A 19,588-nucleotide genomic window follows, 5' to 3' on the forward strand; every position below is an offset into this window, starting at 1 on the left:
TAATGAAAAAGTAATAGTAAAGGTGATGACTTTAATTTAATTGATTTTTGAAAAGTACAATTCATGTCTCCCACACTATCTTTTGAATTAACTTTATCACACTATAATTAACTCCTCATAGGGTTATTCAAAAATTTAAAACCCTTTACCTTATAATGGTTATATAGAAAAAAGTAATAGTTAAAATGATGGCTTTAATTTGATTGATTTCTTAAAGGTACAATACATGTCTCCCACACTCTCTTTTGTAATAAATGTTCATAAACTTTGTATAAACCATCTCTCACTCTCTTTTGTGCATGTATGAGTTATGCAAATATTAAAATTTGTCGAATTAAATATTAATATTCCGATACAAAAAAACATATGTTTTTGCATATTAAAACATACGTTTATAGACAAGCGTAACATATGTTTTAAATATGTACGTATATATTTTTAAAAAACTGGATAATAATATTTCCAGTAACAATTAAGTTGAAGATATAGTACAAAATTCAAGATTTATTTAAGAATCGCAATAAAAACAAAAAAAGAGTTTAAATCTTTTTAAGAGCCAACAATAAAAAGAAAAATGAAGCTCTTTTTCTACTCTAAAATAACAAATTTCAAAAGATGTAAAATAATATCCAAATCTAAACAAAATTTTCAAGAATATCTTAAAAAAACTAAAATATTAAAATGACTAGATCTGAACTTTGTCAACATAGTACCTTAAAAAAGAAAAAAAAACTAAAAACGACGAGATCCTAGCAGCTTTCATCCATAAATTATTGTTAAGAACTTTGTTATCATAAAATGTCCAGATCTAAACCTTTTGTAGAAGAAAATCACCGGATCAAGTAGTAAATGATTGGCTTTCGACTTTCGGCAACGACGGTGGTTGTGAATCCGTTTTGTGGATTTGGATATGAGTTTTGGATCTTGGCTTCGACATGCTTTGGATCGTGGTTTTGAATAACATCATCACCATATTTAGATTCTTACTTGTTTGGTGAATCAAAGATGGAGAAAGAAAGATGGTATTTTGGTTTGAAAAATGGAAAGAGAAAGAGATAGTTCCCTAGATTTGAGAAAGAGGGTGTTTTGACTTGACATAAAGCAGAAATACTAAATTACCATGTTGCCCTTTTGTACCTTTTTAATCTTTTATTTAATATGATAATTGTTTTATTTTAATCATTCAATCTCAACCATTCAGTTATCAAGATTAATGGCTAGTATAGAGTTTTCAGGGTTTATTCAACTGGAGTGAGCTTTTATTTTAACCTTTCCCTATATACATATAGGGTAAGGATCCTAAGAGAACCCTTTGAAAATTGAGAACTTTGAGAATCATTTTGGACCACTAAAAGCACCTATAATGTAACATCCTAAAATATTCTAATATTAAATAAAGAGAGTTGCGTTAAGTTGTCGTGTGTTAAATAATTAATTAGTGTTAAATAAAGTAGAATCATGGACTTGGATTAATTAAGATGGATTAAAGGGTAATGGGCCTTAGGTCCATGGGCTTTAAGGGATATAAATACCCCCCTTAAACCACCCTAAAACCCTAAATCCTCATTTATTTCCATCCTAATCTCTACACACTCAAAAACACACACATCCTACACCATATACGTCCGAGTGAGAGACGAGAGGGATTTGAGACCAAACTGACGCTAGCTCGTATTAGATCTTTATCACACGAGCTATATACAAGATCTAGAGTTCATAACCAAGTTAAACGAGATCCAAACGGGCACTAAAGGTATGTCTTTTACCTTAAAGTTTACGTTTTTATTAACGTTTAACCTTGAAACTTGAGTCTAGAATAGATCGGGTATAAACAAAACATAAAGTGTAAACTTGATAATAAATACAAGTGTAATGAACCCGAAATGGAAACGACTCGATTAATAAACCTTTAATCCTAGTATTGAACGTTTTTGAACTTAAAGGTCCAAACTTTACGTGTTTTCGGGTCAAATCATATCCAAAAACAACCATAGGAATGATCGCAGGTTAGTTAAATACCATATCCATGGATTTCGCGTTAAACGGAGATGATTATGGGGGATTAGAGTGAACAGTGGCTGCGGCTGGGCAACTTCGCTTGCAGCTAAGCTCGCTGCACAAGTTTGCCAAGCCAAGTTCGCTGAGCAAGTTCGCCAAGCTGTAACATCGCCTGGTGATAAGTTCGTTTAATGCTAACTTCGCCTGAGCTAAGTTCGCTGAATGCTAACTTCGCCTGGGCTAAGTTCGCTGAATGCTTAACTTCGCCAAGATTAAGTTCGCTGAATACTAAGTAAAAGTAATCCAGCACTAGACCACGAATCGGGCTAACGAATGAGTAGGTGAATAAAATAATAACTTAAAATCCTAATGGAAAATGAGTTAAGACAATTAATGAAAATAAAATTTTTCCAAGCTTAACACTAGCCAGGGACTTTGCCCCTAGGGCTGCAACCCCTAGAACCCCGCTGCAACCCCTAGAACCCCGCTGCCAGGGCAGTACCCTGTTCGTTGTGGGTTATATAAAGGTAGGAATACGATACGAGTAGTAATAGTTAATTGATACGTGTAATTGTTATATAGTTAGTCGTGCACAACTCAAGAAAGGGATTTCTATAAACGGCGAGCGTAACCGACTTCAGGTGAGTTTCTAGCCCCACTTCCTTGTTATGTTTTCGGGCTGTGTGCATACTCGATGTGATAGTTAATACACTTACCTTAAGTGGTAAGTGTATGCCATGTATGATTTATATATGATGACTGCTTGATGGTGCGTGAACGATCTTCGGATATTGCATGTATCGTCAGTTGGTAGTTAAGGATATGATTGATATGTATGATGTAAGGTAAGATGTATGTATGAATATATGTGATGTATGCATAATGTATGCATGATATGTTGATGGTACGTGAACGCTCTTCGGAGATTGCACGTATTGTCAAGGAAGGTATATAGAAGACGGGTATGTTATAGTAGTACGAAACAAAGGGACCAGACCCTAATAATATCTGTGATGGTAGGGACCAGACCCTAATAATATCTGTGATAGTAGGGACCAGACCCTAATAATATCTGTGATGTTGGGACCAGACCCTTTATAATATCTGTGATGTTAGGACCAGACAATAACTGTGAGGTTATAGGGCGGAACGCTCTTTAAATAGGAAGGATAGTTATGTATGATGAACAGGTATGATTAATGTACACTCATTCGGGCAAGTGTGCAAGTATGAGGACAGATTGTATGTTGTATGATTAACTAGAACTCACTCAGCGTAGCCGACTTTTAGTATGCACGCAGGTGAGTAGATTGAGGCAGCTTGCATAAGAGGAAGCACATGGCATGATCTTGAGGAAGCTGGCATCTCGAGAAATGTTATGTTATTTTAAAAGACAATGTTTTATATTTAAATGATTTGAATGCTAGATAAGACAAGAGTTATGGTTATGAAATGTAATGGTTTGAATGTTTTTAATGTTCCGCGAATGATTTAATTAACTCTGATATTTATAACTGTGTTTATGAGTAAATCCAACACCAAAGTAGGGTTACCGGTAACGGGGCCTTACATATAAAAAAATATTTAAAAAAAATCATAAAACAAAAAATAACAAAAATTTTTAAAAAGTAAAAAAATCAAAATTCTTATATTTCATTCCGGTTTCATTAAAAAATAAAAAATAAATAAAAAAAATAAAAAAATGTTGTATTATACACATATGTATAATTTTATTTAATCTTTAGTTACGTAATATACACATATGTACAATATCATTTATCTTAAATTATACACATGTGTATAAAAAAATCATGTAAATGTACATATATGTATATATTATACATATGTGTATATAATTTGCTAAACCGATTTTTTTTGAATGAAACTGAGATGTTAAAATAAGAATTTTGGTGTTTTTACTTTTTTCATTTTTGTGTTTTTTTTATTTTATGATTTTTTTATTTTTGGGTTTTTTTTTGTTCAAAATGGTTTTCATAGTTCTTAATTTCAAAAAAGTTCTCTTATGATCCTGATCCTATATATATATGGATATATAGGTATTGGATCATTTCAGAAGTTTTTTTTTACAGCGAGAAGTGCGAGAAGTGAAGGTGTAACTCCATTAATCCCTAATTTCACTCTCTTTCTTATGTGTAGGTGCGTTGTATAGGTGCATATGTATGTGTGTAGGTACGTATGTTTATATATGTGTACGTATGTTTGTATATGTGTATGTATGTTTGTATGTGTGTAGGTACATAGGTTTGAATGTGGCTCGGTACATTTATATATTTGTAGGTAGGTTTGAATGTGTAATTAAGACATAAATACAACCAACCTACATATATGTATGTAACATCATATGAAAGGGAGTGAAATTAAGGATTAATAAAGTTATACCTTCACTTCTCGCAAGATCCATCCCCTGGATATATATATAATTCATATGCATATAAAAATAATAATAACCAAAAATTATAATAATAACAAACTTTAATGTTTATCTATGTTTTATACATTGTTTTTTAAATATATATGATATATGTTTGATCAGACATCAATGAAACTTGATTGGTTGGCTCATGGTAATTATTAAAGTTTTTATCTCCGAAATGTCCCAAGTTCGAATCCCGACATGCACATTACATTTTGAATTTAATGAAAAAAATTGGTTTTACAGGTTCACCTACCGGGTCAACCGGTCGGACCGCTTCGGGCCGACCTTCCACCCGCAAAACCGGCCGGGTTTTTCTAAACGGTCCAAATACACTGACCTGATCCGGTATAGAGACCGGGTCACAGTCGGACCGGCCGGGCCTGGCCGGGTCGGGTTTCAAACACGGGTAGAAAGATGTATTAAAAATGAAAGAGTTAATGACACCCGGTGAAGAGGTAGGTCCCAGCAGAGCCCAACTGGATCCGCAGGACCCACCATGCTCAGAGACGTGACGTCCTTACGCGCAGTACGCAAGCTGTTCCCGCAGCAAATGCCTCCCAATGGTGAAGTACTCTGCCTGTTCCCGCAGCTGCGGATACAAGCCATCAGGGAAGGCCACCCGCGCAGCAAGGCTACACGCACAAGGCACTTAGCTCTCAAATAATTCAGTTGTCACCTGAAGGAATGAGCAAAGCCGGGGGACAATCCCGCACAAAGGCGGGAGGGGGAATACTCCCGCCCAAATAAGCCAGTCCGTACGATACGGGAAGATCTTTTGTACTGTACCTGACGAGGTATGGGCAAAAGATCTGACCAAAGATACGACAGCTCACTAATATCTAGATGGCTGATACTGACAAGTTCTTTACTGGAATTAAGATGATGAGAAACAAGATGAGCCATAGAAAACCCACACCTGGACAAACTTAGCTTCAATAACGAAGGAATTGCATAAAGCAAGTTGTGAAGGTTTTGTGTTCCACTAAGATCCACTCCACTCAAGTCAAGATGCTCAAGTTTTGAAAGACCAGAAATCCATGCCATATCATCTGTCTTCAAATAACTCCATGAACCGAAATAACTGAGATCAAGAACCTTCAAATTGGAAAGATTTCCAATATGATGGGGAATATAACCACTAAAATATGCATGAGAGAGACTGAGATACCTTAGTTGTTTTAAGGATCCAATGAACTTTGGAATCTGTTGGTGCATAATGTCAGTAGTTCATAGTCTAGTGTCTGTAATCGAGTCTGTAATGTTAATTATGTTTTATATATGTCTTAAGCGAAGTTGTTAACAAGTTCGCCTAGGCGAACTTGTTAGACAAGCGAAGTTATGGACAACTTCGCCTGAACATATCAGGCGAAGTTGTCGTGTATTTATATTGATAGGTTACGGCTAAATCAGTGGTTCGTGTTAGTTTGTTCGAGGTGTTACGAGAGCTGTAACGTGTGTCTGTAATAGTGATATCGTATCACGTGTTTGAGTTATTATATAACGTGTGTTCGTTTCGTGTGTTCGTGTGATTCGTGTTCTATACTCGTAACGATCTACGCAGGGATTCCGCACCTGAGTTGATCGAGATATCTCGTGCGATCCGTCCAGGGAACCTACAATTGGTATCAGAGCATTTGCTCGATTGTGTGGTTCGGGATATTCACGCGGGTGTAGAAATCGTCCCGTTTCGACTATTCGCGGGATGTGTTTTCTGTGTTTTTGAGTCAATCTTACCTCCTACCATCGTATTCAAGCCTTTGCACCGTCAAAAACATCGTAAAATCCAGATTTCAGATCTGCAAAAACGTCCGTGTTCATCAGGCGAAGTTGCCGTCAGGATACGTAGGGTTTCGGCGAAGATATAAGGTTAAGCGAAGTTATCCACAACTTCGCCTACCTTCTCAAGTTCGCCTAACTCAGCGAAGTTCTCTACAACTCCGCCTACCTCCTAAGTTCGCTTACCTTAAGCGAAGTTAATCATCAGCGAAGTTCTTCAGCGAAGTTAATCAGCGGCGAAGTTAAGGCTTAAGCGAAGTTATCCGTAACTTCGCCTACAGTACTTTTCAGAAAATTTTTTGATTTTTTTTCGGGTTTCTTACTTTTCGGGAAAGATGTCGTCGATTAACATCTATGAGTTAGTGAAGATGGAAGTTGAAGCAGGGTCAGCTACTAAGGCCCCAAGATTGCTGAAGGGAACCGATTTCGTTGCATGGAAGGATCGGTTCATACAATACGTCAAATACCAGGATGCGAAGATGTGGGTATGCATCCAGGATGGTTATATTCCACCAGTTATGGAGTATGAAGGTCGTGATCAAATCAAAAAGTATAGCAAAATGGAAGAAGAAGAGAAAAAGATGTATGAGGCCGAGAGCAAGGCTCATGCTGCTATTACTATGGCTCTTCCACAAGAGATCCTTCATACGTTTAGAAAGTATACGTCAGCAAGAGAGCTTTGGGAAGCTCTTGAGAACAGATTTGAAGGGAATGTAGGAATCCGTGCTTCAAAGATAAAATTGCTCAAAACCCAGTTCTCAGTCTTCAAGTATTTGAAGAATGAATCTTTAGATGATATTATCACTCGATATTACCATCTGATGACTGAATTGAGCAACTATTCAATTTCCTACCGAGAAGAAGAAATAGTTGAGAAGCTTCTAGATGCTCTCCCACCAAAATGGGAGATGTACACTGTGCTGATGAGGGAAGACAAAGACTTTCCCACATATGATCTAGAAACGGCAGTCAACAAGCTCAGAACCTTTGAGCTTAACATGGTCAGAAAAGAGACACCTATGGATCAGGTTCAAGATCCAGGTATGTATGGAGCTAAAGTCAACACTAGCTCAGGATCGAAGACTGAATCTGCTGCCTACTACTCGAAGGGAGAGTCGGGCGCAAACTCATCACATGAGGGGCATGTGTCAGTCAACACAAATGGTGATGTTTGCTTTGTAGCAGGTGGATCTAGTGGTTCTAAATCGCAAGCAAGCAAGAGTAGTTGCTCTCCAAGTACTTCTAGCAACAACTACTCTAAGATGCCTATGAGTGTCAAATCTGCTGAAGAGCAGTTTGGTCTCTATGCTTCTTTTATTGCTTCCTATGAGAACTACATTCAGGGGAAGATTGTTGATCCAGCTATGTTGGATGAAGACTATGACCAGATTGATGCTGATGATATGGAAGAAATGGATCTACAATGGCAGATGGCCATGATCGTGAGAAGAGTGAAAAGGTTTATGAAAAAGACCGGAAGAAAGTTTGTCGGTGGAAGGCCAGGGTTTGACAAGACGAAGGTAAGATGCTACAACTGTCAGCAAAACGGCCACTTTGCTAAGGAATGCAGGAATGAGCGTGTAGAACGAAGTCAGGGCAGGTCTACACAGCAAAGTGGGGGTTCTAAAGATTATAGTGCTATGATGTCCAGAGAAGCTGGTGAATACAACTGGAACCTGCAGTCTGAAGAAACTTTTGAGCAGGCAAATTTGGCGAAGGTTGAAACTGAAGAAAGTGAGAAGGTTACCGGAGAAGAAAAAGCTTTCATGGCAGATGTTAAAGACCAGCTCTCCGAGGTATGTTCTAAACCTACATGTTCTAAATGTGAAAACTTGTCTGAGCAATTAGCAACTATAACCGATCAGTATGTTAGGTTGGATGCTGAATTTAAAACCCTAAAAGAAGATCATCATTTTACAAAAGCAAGAGAAAATAGCTATAAAGTCAAAATAAAAGCTTGTGAAAAAGATGTTAAAAGTCTAAAAACAAAACTTGCTGAAAAAATTGAAGTGATTGATTTAAGCTATGAAGTTTTGGAAGAAAAAACCAAACTAATTGCTGATAGAGAAAAACAGATTGCTGATCACCAGGTAAAAGTGGTGGAACTGAATAGAAAACTAGAGCAGTTCAGAAATTCCTCTGTTATTCTTGATCACCTTGTTAGTGATCAAGGTTCCTCTGTTAAGAGAGGAGGAATTGGTTATCATGAGGTTCCACCACCTTATAATCACAATTACACTTTTAACCCTAGTGTTCAGAAATCTGTTGACTTTGAGGTTGCTCAGACAGTACCAGTTAAAGTAACTTTTAAAGAACCAAATGTTAGTGGAGGCGAAACAAGTTCGCCTGTTTCAAGTGTTAAAATTTCTGATCCGAGTCCAGTCTCATCAAGTTCGGATAAGTCATCCGAGCCTGGTAAGGCAAAAGAGGAGGCGGTATTGCCAAATGGTGGAGAAAAAGATAAGACAACTAAAAAGAGTTCTCCGCTAAACCCGTATGTCCCACCTTATGTGAGACAAACGGGCGGTAATAAAGCCTCGACATCTAAAACACATGTTGATAAAAAGGTTGAACATAGGTGTTGTTTTAGGTGTAATCAATTAGGGCACCTAGTTGCAGATTGCCCTCTGAAGCAGCGATTCAGAGGTGTAAGGCCTACTAAAACTGAGAATAAGCCTAATGGTAATCATAATACTGGTAAAAATGAAAACCATTCAAAATTCAGAAATGTGACTAATTCAGGTTTTCATAGAAACAAATCTCAGTTTTACACTGCTAATAACCAAACCACAAGCTATAATTCTTTCAATTCACTAAGGTTTGGAAGGCCTCACAATCAATCTACAAGGAGGTATCCTAGTAGGACTTACAGGAATTATCAAGGTACTAACTTTGGAAAGCCGAAGTTCGGGATGTATAGATCCAAGACCAATTGGTCTTGGGTCCCTAGATTCTAATCTTTTGCTTTTATCGTGCAGGAACAGTTGAACAGGGCTGCCAATAATCTTTGGGTTGTGGATAGCGGCTGTTCCCGGCACATGACGGGTAACAAATACTTGTTACACGATTTGAAACCTGTTCAAGGAGGGAGAGTGAGTTTTGCAGGAGAGACTGGAGGAAAAATTACTGGAATAGGGACGGTGTCTAACGGAAAGATGACATTGGAAAAAGTAAACTTTGTCGAAGAATTGAAGCACAATCTGCTGAGTGTGTCGCAGATCTGTGATAAGGAATACACCGTACATTTTACAAAGAATGAAGCGATTGTGTTGCAACCTGGTTTTCAGATACAAGAGGAGTGGATTGTGATGAAGGCTCCACGTGAGAGGAATACGTACATTATGGATATGAGGTCGACTGAAATGGCCACGGAAGAATCATGCCTTATGACAAAAGCGAGCGAATCGGAGTCCGAATTGTGGCATAGGAGAATGGGGCACATTCATCTTCGGAAGATGAACCACATTGTCAAGAATGGACTTGTGCTGGGCGTTCCCTTGAAAAGTTTCAATTTTGAAGACAAATGTCTACCGTGCAAGAAGGGAAAGCAGCACAAGAAATCCCATCACACCAAGAAGGTCAATTCAATTGCCAGTACCCTAGAATTGCTTCACATGGATCTCTTCGGTCCCGTGAATGCAAAAAGTCTAGGAGGTACTTCATACTGCTTGGTGATCACTGATGACTACTCACGATATTCGTGGGTATATTTCCTGAAATCAAAAGATGAAACGGCTCAGATGGTGAAGAATTTGATTACCAAAGTTGAGAACGTTATGGATAAAAGGGTTAAGTTCATCAGGAGTGACAATGGAACGGAGTTCAAGAATTTTGAGATGGAGATCTTCTGCCTTCAGAAAGGGATTGAACACCAATACAGCGCTCCGTATACACCGCAACAGAATGGAGTGGCTGAAAGGAAGAACAGAACGTTAATTGAAGGAGCCAGAACAATGCTGGCTGATTCGAAGCTTCCTGTGGTGTTTTGGGCTGAAGCTGTTGCTACAGCCTGTTATGTTCTGAATAGAGTCTTAACTGTTAAAAGACTTGGTAAAACGTGTTATGAGCTTATGCATGGGAGAAAGCCCAACTTGTGTGGTCTTGAACCATTCGGGTCCCCTTGTTCGATTTTAAAGACAAATTCTAAATTTGGTGAAGTAGCCGATGAAGGAATCTTAGTCGGTTATGTTGTTGGGACTTCCAACAGACGTGTCTTTAATACATCGACCAGCAAGGTTGAGGTGGTGTGTTACACCGATATCACAAGTTACCAACCGCCAAAACCAAGCAACGGACCTGCTGAGTTTTTCGACTATGTTAAACTTTTTAAGTCTTTTAACATACCGTATTTGGATATTGCTGAAGAAGAAGAGAGAGTTGCTACGAAGATGATCCTTGATGAGGAAGAAAATCTATTGCAAAGACAGCTGATCGATAAATGTCAACCTTCCTCATCAAATGCTATCGATACCCCTGCTGCCTCGACTGAAGAAGAATTTTTCAATCCATTTCACTCTCAGCATGAAACAACCATTGACGAGCTCTCTTCTAACTTGGAAGACAATTTGCATGTCGGTTCTGTTCCGACCACGAGAATTCATAAAGATCACCCTTTGGAGAATGTGATTGGTGATGTGTCCTCCGGTGTACAAACAAGACGTAGCTTGAATGAGCACACCTGTGTTTACACAAGCATCAAGGAGACAGGGATAATCAACGAATGCTTGTACACCTGCTTTATAAGCCAGATTGAACCAAAGAATTATCAAATGGCTCTAAAGGACAGCTCGTGGGTCGAGGCCATGCAAGACGAGTTGGCTCAATTCAAGAAAATGGAAGTTTGGACTTTGGTTGAAAAACCGAAGCATGTGCATGCGATAGGCACAAAATGGGTTTTTAAGTGCAAGAGAGATGAGAAAGGGATTATTATAAGGAACAAGGCGAGGCTAGTCGTTAAAGGTTTTAATCAACAAGAGGGGATTGATTATAATGAAGTGTTCGCTCCTGTGGCAAGATTGGAAGCCATTAGATTGTTTTTGGCATTTGCTGCTTATAAGAAGATGAAGGTATTTCAGTTGGATGTGAAGAGTGCGTTTCTGAATGGGAAAGTTGATGAGGTTGTGTATGTTGAGCAGCCTCCGGGTTTTCCTGACCCAGACTTTCCAGACCACATGTACAAGTTAAGCAAGGCATTGTATGGATTACATCAGGCACCTCGTGCCTGGTACTCAACTTTATCAGATTACTTGCTTGAAAATGGGTTTGAAAGAGGGAAGATTGATAGCACACTGTTCTTTAAGAGAGAAGGAAGCGACTTCCTGCTGGTGCAAGTCTACGTGGATGACATTATCTTTGCTGCATCAAAAGTCTCCATGTGTCAGGAGTTTGAGGCCGTCATGAAGAAAAGGTTTGAAATGAGTGCTATGGGTGAACTAACTTTCTTTTTAGGATTGCAGGTTGATCAGAAGAAGGATGGGATGTTCATTCATCAGACGAAGTATGTCCATGATGTTCTCAAACGATTCAAGATGGAGGACAGCTCTCCATTTGATACTCCAGTCTGCGTCAATCACAAATTGGGTGCTGATTCAAACAACGATGCAGATGTGGACCCAACTCAATATCGGGCTATTATAGGTTCTTTAATGTACTTAACTGCTTCTAGGCCTGATATAATGTTTGCTGTTTGTCTTTGTGCACGCTTTCAGGCAAACCCAAAAGAATCTCATCTGAAGGGTGTGAAGAGGATACTGAGGTATCTCAAGGGCAAACCGAAGCTGGGGTTGTGGTACCCGAGAGGAGGAGACTTGGAGCTAGTCGCTTACACAGATTCTGATTATGGAGGGTGCAATCAGAGTCGGAAGTCTACAACTGGAGGATGTCAGTTTCTTGGTGGCAGATTGGTGTCGTGGCAATGCAAGAAGCAGACTTCAGTCGCAATTTCAACCTGTGAAGCAGAATACATGGCAGCATCCAACTGCTGCTCCCAGGTTCTTTGGATTCAACAACAGTTGCGCGACTATGGTCTGAATTTCTTACTTACTCCTATTTGCATTGATAACACAGCTGCTATCTCAGTAACTAACAATCCCGTGAAGCACAGTAAAACTAAACATATTGACATACGTCATCATTTTATACGGGATTGTGCTGAGAAGAAACTGATTGTGCTTGAAAAGGTGGATACGTTTGATAATTTCGCTGATTTATATACTAAAGCGTTTGACAAATCAAGATTTCAAAACCTTATTGAGTTGAATGGGATGATCAATCCCGAGTAACCATGCTTTTTATGTTAATTAAAAAAAAAAAAAAAAACGTCACTATCGCTTAGAATTATGTCGGTTGCCTCAGTTTGAAGGACATGTCTTAGGACATGTTTGGTCCTCATTTCTACCTGTAGAATATGAGGATAGCCATTAACCAGATGACTGAAAGTGACCGGGACGGTTTATGATGAGTTTTCATTCTTTCGCTTAAAAATAGTCGATCATACTTAGTTAGAAGGACACATACTACTATGTGGTCGGTCCAGCTGATCCATTGGATCTTCGGGATAGCCGTTTACCTGAAGACTTTGTTTTGGTCTGGGCGATTGATGTTAAAATTTTTCTTTTTGGGAAATGAAATTATTTTTCAAGTCTACTACTTCGTAAGAAGTTCGTTTGCTATGTTTAACAGAAAATTGATCCAACCTTGGAAAATGATAGATATACTGATTCTGTGTGCTTAACTAGTGAAGTTATTAGGCTTAAAAGGCTTTAGGACAGTCATTGTATGTCATAGTAGCTTTTTATGGTGCGTAAAAGTAGAAGTGATACAAACTAAATCTACTCGATTTTACGTGGAAACTCCTTAAGAGTTCTGCATGTCTTCATATATATCTTTCCGAATGATAGGCAGAAAAGCGATTACCCAGTCATACACGAGCCTGTTAGTGTTCTGATTCCCGTAAAGATAGTGTGTGAAGAAACTGCAGTGATCCAGATTCGGGACTTGCAGTTGTTTACTACTCTGAAGTCTATGCAAATGTTTATTAAAAAAAAAAAATATGAGTTATTGAAACATTCTAGAGCTGACAATGTCAAGACTTCTCAATCATGGAGTAAGAAAGAGAACGGGAAGCAGATGAAGAGTACTTACAAACTTAAGCAGATGAATAGCCTGGGTCTGTTTACAAACTTAAACAGACCCAGGCTATTCAACACCTAGTAGCAGAAAATCAACTACAGTCGTCCCTCCTGGTTGAACATGGGAGAATTATAGATGCTATGAAGGAGTTTTTGGCATCTCAGGGGGAGACAAGCTGTAAAGGCGACGAGTTAAGGACAAAGAAGAGAAATGATAGAGACGATGATCCCAATGCATCGAAAGGTGCAGGTGGTGAGTTGCCAAGAACTACTCAAGCTCTTGGGACTTCCACAGCTCAGGGGGAGTCTGCAGGTGCAGTTGGTGGTGATGAGGTGGTGATGGTTGATGATGAAGATGATGTGATTGATGCTTTGAAAGAATTAGATGATGATATGTTTAGTGATGATGTGTTGTTTGATGATGATGTGCTGCCAATTGAGGAGATTGAGAAGATTGGCGCACAGATTGTGATTGAAGAAGATGTTGAAGAAGGTGAAATAGTAGAAGAGAATGTGGAGCATGACATTCCAGGTGTGGAGAAAGCAGATATGGGTAATGAGACAGTAATCGATGAGACTGAATGGGAAGAGCAGCCTAGGTGGAAGGAAGGCTATGCTCAGTGGTTCGTCAAAACGAAGAAACCGGCGGTCCCTACAATGTTTAAGAAGAGTTACAATATTAAAGGCTATGCTGAAGCGAAGAAAGGGATTATTTGCTGGATCTATGATGAGCAGTTGAAGCTCTTTGTGATTAAACGGTATGACGGCGTTCAGTATTTTAAAAGAATGTTAAGGTCGTTGAATACACTGCCGGAATGTGAAGTGAAAGACTTAGCCAGATTGGGGTTAATCAATCGAAATGACGATAATATGGCTAGAGTCATTGGGAAAATTGTATGGAAAGAGAGTATAAAAGAGAAGAAGTTTGAGCTGTTGAAACCGCAGAAGGGAAAACTTGTTGAAGACAAGGATAGAGGTTTGAGAGCTGATGGAAAACCTTGGATGGTCATGAAGTATAAACCGATCCGGTGTTTGAAAGAAGTACCGATGAAGCTTATGCCCAAGGATGTGCTTAAAGACCTAAAGTTGTGGTTTGTGGATTGTGAGACAGCAGAGGCAGTGATGGAAGACGAGGATGAACAAGAGCTCCTAAGAGTTTACGATCCGATGCATTTGGTAAACTTATCGCAAGCTGATCTGCAGGTGCTCAATGAGAAGAAAATCTTTTATATTCCTGCTTGGAAGGACGAAGCGAGGAAGTATCAAAGAGTTGTGTCAGTTTGTGTTAGAGAAGGAGTACATGCATGAAGATTACAAGACAAGTGCTTAAAGATCAAGATATGAAGCTACTGCCAAGGGGGAGTCTGTTGGTGCATAATGTCAGTAGTTCATAGTCTAGTGTCTGTAATCGAGTCTGTAATGTTAATTATGTTTTATATATGTCTTAAGCGAAGTTGTTAACAAGTTCGCCTAGGCGAACTTGTTAGACAAGCGAAGTTATGGACAACTTCGCCTGAACATATCAGGCGAAGTTGTCGTGTATTTATATTGATAGGTTACGGCTAAATCAGTTGTTCGTGTTAGTTTGTTCGAGTTGTTACGAGAGCTGTAACGTGTGTCTGTAATAGTGATATCGTATCACGTGTTTGAGTTATTATATAACGTGTGTTCGTTTCGTGTGTTCGTGTGATTCGTGTTCTATACTCGTAACGATCTACGCAGGGATTCCGCACCTGAGTTGATCGAGATATCTCGTGCGATCCGTCCAGGGAACCTACACGTAGACCGTTTCCAGGCGTTCCTTGTCTTCGTCGTCTAGCTTGTCGAAGAACTGCCTGTACATAACCGTTGACGAGGCGCCGTTGTCAGCAAGAGTGCGGGAAGTGATGTAGTGCCCAAGCTGGCTTTTGATGACGATAGGGCCTTCTTTGCTGGGTCCTCCTGGCACTCGCGGGAAGCGCACCTCAGCTTCCTTCCACGCGCATGGTTCTGTTGTTCGTCTTTTTCTTCCTCTGACGTTACTATGAACTATGTGGATGCTGATGTCAACGCGCTTTCGTCCGTTGCTTTTGTATCGGTTATCATTCTTCCCTCCATTCTTGATTGATGCAACAAGGTCTGTAAGTTTTCCATCATTGACGAATGTTTCAACAATATCCCTCAAGGATATACACTCCTCAGTGGCTTTTGATGACCAAGTCATCCATGTAAACTTCTAAGTTCCTCCGGATTTGGGCATGGAACTCTTTGTCCATCAGGCGTTGGTACGTGGACCCAGCATTCTTAAGTCCGAATGGCATCATTTGGTAACAAAATGTGCCATCGGGCGTCCGAAATGCGGTTTTGTCCTGATCATCAACGGCCATGTGGATTTGATGGTATCCCTTAGACGCATCAAGGAAGCATTTAAGGCGAAACGGTGCTAACGAATCTACCTTAAGGTCAATTTCGGGTAACGGGGTAACAATCCTTGGGGCATGCTTTGTTTAGGTCTTTAAAATCTATGCACATGCGCCATTGTTTGTTGGATTTCGGTACCATGACGGGATTTGCAACCCATGTTTAATATTTACTAACGCGTATGATGCCTGCGTCAAGGAGTTCCTTGACTTGGGTTCTACACGCGTTAGCCTGTTCCGCACCTATTACGCGACGCTTTTGTATGACCGGCGTAAAAGCCGGGTCACACTTGAGCTTATGCTCCGCCTTACTTTTGGTACACAAGTCATGTCAGCTGGTGTCCACGCGAAGATGTCAGCATTTTTTTTGCAATAAGCGTTTGAGTAAGGTGCGCGTGGGATTAGTGATCGTTGGGCCAATGGTAACGGTCTGGTCAGGGTACTTGCCATTGAATGCCCATTCTTCTGGCTCGGTAATGGTTGGTTTAGCCATCTTTGGTTTGGGTTTAGATGAGACAGATGCGATGCATACCTGGGGAATACCCGTGATCATCGCGACACCCTCAGCTGTTGGCCATCCCATCATCCCATGGACCGAAGACACCACGGCATTAAATCTTGCCATCCCATCTCTCCCGAAGAGAATGTCGTATGTGTGGTGTGGCTTCTTCATTACAACGAAGTCCACGTCTTCTGTGCGGGAGTACTTCCAGTCCGTGAGAGTGACGGGGAAGGATAGGATACCCAAAGGGGTGTTTGTGATGCCATCGAACCCTTCCATCGAGGCGTAAACTGTTTCTAGGCGTTCTTTGTCTTCGTCGTCTAGCTTGTCGAAGAACTGCCTGTACATGACCGTTGACGAAGCGCCGTTATCAGCAAGAGTGCGGGAGGTGATGTAGTGCCCCAGCTGGCTTTTGATGACTATGGGGCCTTCTTTGTTGGGCCCTCCTGGCACACGCGGGAAGCGCACTTCAGCTTCCTTCCACGCACTTGGCTCTGTTGTTCGTCGTTTTCTTCCTCTGACGTTGCCATGAACCACGTGAATGCTGATGTCGACGGGCTTTCGTCCATTGCCTTTGTACCGATTGTCATTCCTCCCTCCGTTCTTGATTGAAGCCACGAGGTGTGTGAGTTTCCCATCTTTGACGAATGTTTCGACGATATCCTTCAAAGATGTGCATTCCTCCGTGGTGTGGCCTTTGGTCCCGTGGAAGTCACAGGATTTGCTCTGATCAGCGTTATGACGCTGTCGGATTATTGGAGCCTTTGGCCATGGGAGTTTCTCGGTGGCAAATATCTCGGTGACGCTTTTGGTGAGTGGCCTCCATCTGGGATTCCGGTTCCACGGGTGCGTGTTGTCCCTTCCGCCTAAGAGAGGGCGAGAGCTGGATGAGGTGTCGAAGTTTATCCTTGACTGCCAAATACCAAGCTTCCTTTTCTTATTTTGTCGGGCGGTACGGACGTTATTTTCTCTTGTTCTCTGCGTGTAGAGGTTTGTGCTATGAGGAAGATTTCTACCCAGTTGCTTCTCCGTCTCGGCGAAGCGTTTAGCTGCCGTCATGATGGCATCCCACGTGGATGGCATGCCATCTTTACCATCAACGTGCGGATGAGCTCTGGGTACTCAGCGCCCTGGATGAAAGCGGCGCGAACAAGATCTTCGCTAATGGTGCCCAGACCTAGCTTCTTTGAGTTGAAGCGAGTGATGAAGTCTAGCAAAGATTCGTCTTCCTCTCGGACGCAGTTGAGGATCGTCCACTGCTCTTCAGTATATTTTCTTTGTTGACTGAAGTGCTGGCTGAACTTGTGCTGGAAGTCTGCCCAATTATAGATGTAGTGGACCGGTAGACGATCAAACCACGCTCTGGCTGCCCCGACGAGCGTCATTTGGAACATGTAACACCACGTGGGTTCCGTCCAATTACTGACGGTTGCCCCCGCTATAAATCTATTCAGGTGATCGTTCGGGTCAGATATGCCATCGTAAGTGCCTATGTTGGACATCTGTTTGGCACTCTTTGGAGCGATTGCTTCCGCAATGTCCCTTGCGAATTTGGACGTTCCCGCCTTCGCAACAGTTGGTCTGAAAGTTTTGGAGAAGTCACGTGGGTTTCCCCCCGTGTTCTTTGGTTTGAAGGTTTCCTCGAAATTTCTCTTCGAGTGGAAGTCTTCTTTACGCTTCCCTTTCGCCTTATGACGAGGGTTTGCGTCACTGTTAGATTCTTCCCAATCTTCATCATCCACATACTCGCAATCGTTGCTCATGTTGAGCTGTTGTCTAGTGCTTCCGAATTTGTCATTGGCCTGCTGGAGTGAACGTAAACGTTCGTCCAACTCAGCCTGGAATTCTTTCTGACGTGCTTCCGCCCAAGCTTTAACTTGTTCAAGTGTTTGTTGGGGAAGTCTCGTCTGTTGTTTCTCCATCTGGGTATCAATGAATCCCAGGGGAGGATTGTTTACTGCACTTGCCCCGGCTTGGGTAACCGGGGTAGTGTTCGTAAAATCGTATATTCACCTGTGTTCCCCCCAGTAGCTGGGGTTGTGGTTACCGGAGTTTCTTGGTCACTCGGTGGCCTTGGCGTTGGAGTAACCTTAACCATCTTTCCAGAAGTTTGAAAAAACTGAGAAAAAGAATTAGTTCTAGCTTAATGCACGGATGACGCCAATGAAGAAACACTAGATGACCCCGACAGATTAAGGATAATCTGGGGGTTAAGTAGATGTTTCCCACGAGGGTTAGGTCCAGCAAAGATGGTCATTCTTCTCGACCTGCAAAACAGACACCGTGAGCTCGTCACTGAGAAGGGGGGGGGTTCCTCATTGTGACCACCCTCCAGCGTGAGAATCAGACTAGATTGCTCTGAATATAAGTGTATATAGAGAGAAATAGCTGGAGAAGATAAGATCATGATACCGTTCCAAGGTGTTGGAGTATTTATAGCCGAAGGTAGGTTTCCAAGCAGGTACGGCCAGCTGTATAATATTCCTTTTCCACCAACTACGGGCTATGTTCGTGCCACGATGGGAGTTGGTGGGTAGGCAGCGGCTGATAGTGACATTTTGTACTGGAGCGTGCTGCTCCTCGTACTATTGTCGGTGAGCTGTCACCCTGTGATTGGTTCATGGGTTGCTTTTGCCAGATCTTGTCTATTTGTCCATACCTTGGTAGGTATAGTACAAAAGATCTTCTAGAAGCGTACGGACTGGCTCTTTTGGGCGGGAATATTCCCGCCTTGCTCATTCCTTCTTCAGGTGACATTACTGAAGTATGAGTTAGTGCCTTATGCGTGTAGCCTTACTGTTAGTGCGGGTAGCCCTCCTTCTTGGCTTGTATCTGCAGCTGCGGGAACAGGCAGGGTACTTTACCAAGAAAGGTTTTCCTGCGGGAACAGCTGGCTTACTGCGTGTAAGGTCTTCATCTCTCTGAGCATGGTGGGTCCTGCGGATCCAGTTGGTCTTTGCGTAGACGTCCCTCTTCAAGGTGAGTCTTGCGGGTCCAACATGGCTTTGCTGGGACCTACCTCTTCAACATCTATTACAAATTTATGAATATCAATACTGTTTACAAACCACCCAAGCCCATACTTTGAACCGAAATAGTTATATACTTATATTCCTACATTTCCTGTAGTTTATAAGAATGTTCATGCCATATTTCTTCTTTTGTATTTGTTTTTAACAATGTTCATTCCTTCCTTTTCTCTTTTTACTATTGCTCATTCTTTTATATATTATAATAATGTTTTAGATTTTGTTGTTCTATAAAAGAACCCAATGTTTGAATCACTAGATAGTGGTCGAGATATTGATCATGTGGGGAAAGAGTGCCCTCGGGATGAAGCCATGAG

This window comes from Bidens hawaiensis, unplaced genomic scaffold (assembly GCF_021521415.1).
Source record: "Bidens hawaiensis isolate Kalapana, Puna unplaced genomic scaffold, B.hawaiensis_p1.1 tig00050078_1, whole genome shotgun sequence".
NCBI classification, from domain to species: domain Eukaryota; kingdom Viridiplantae; phylum Streptophyta; class Magnoliopsida; order Asterales; family Asteraceae; genus Bidens; species Bidens hawaiensis.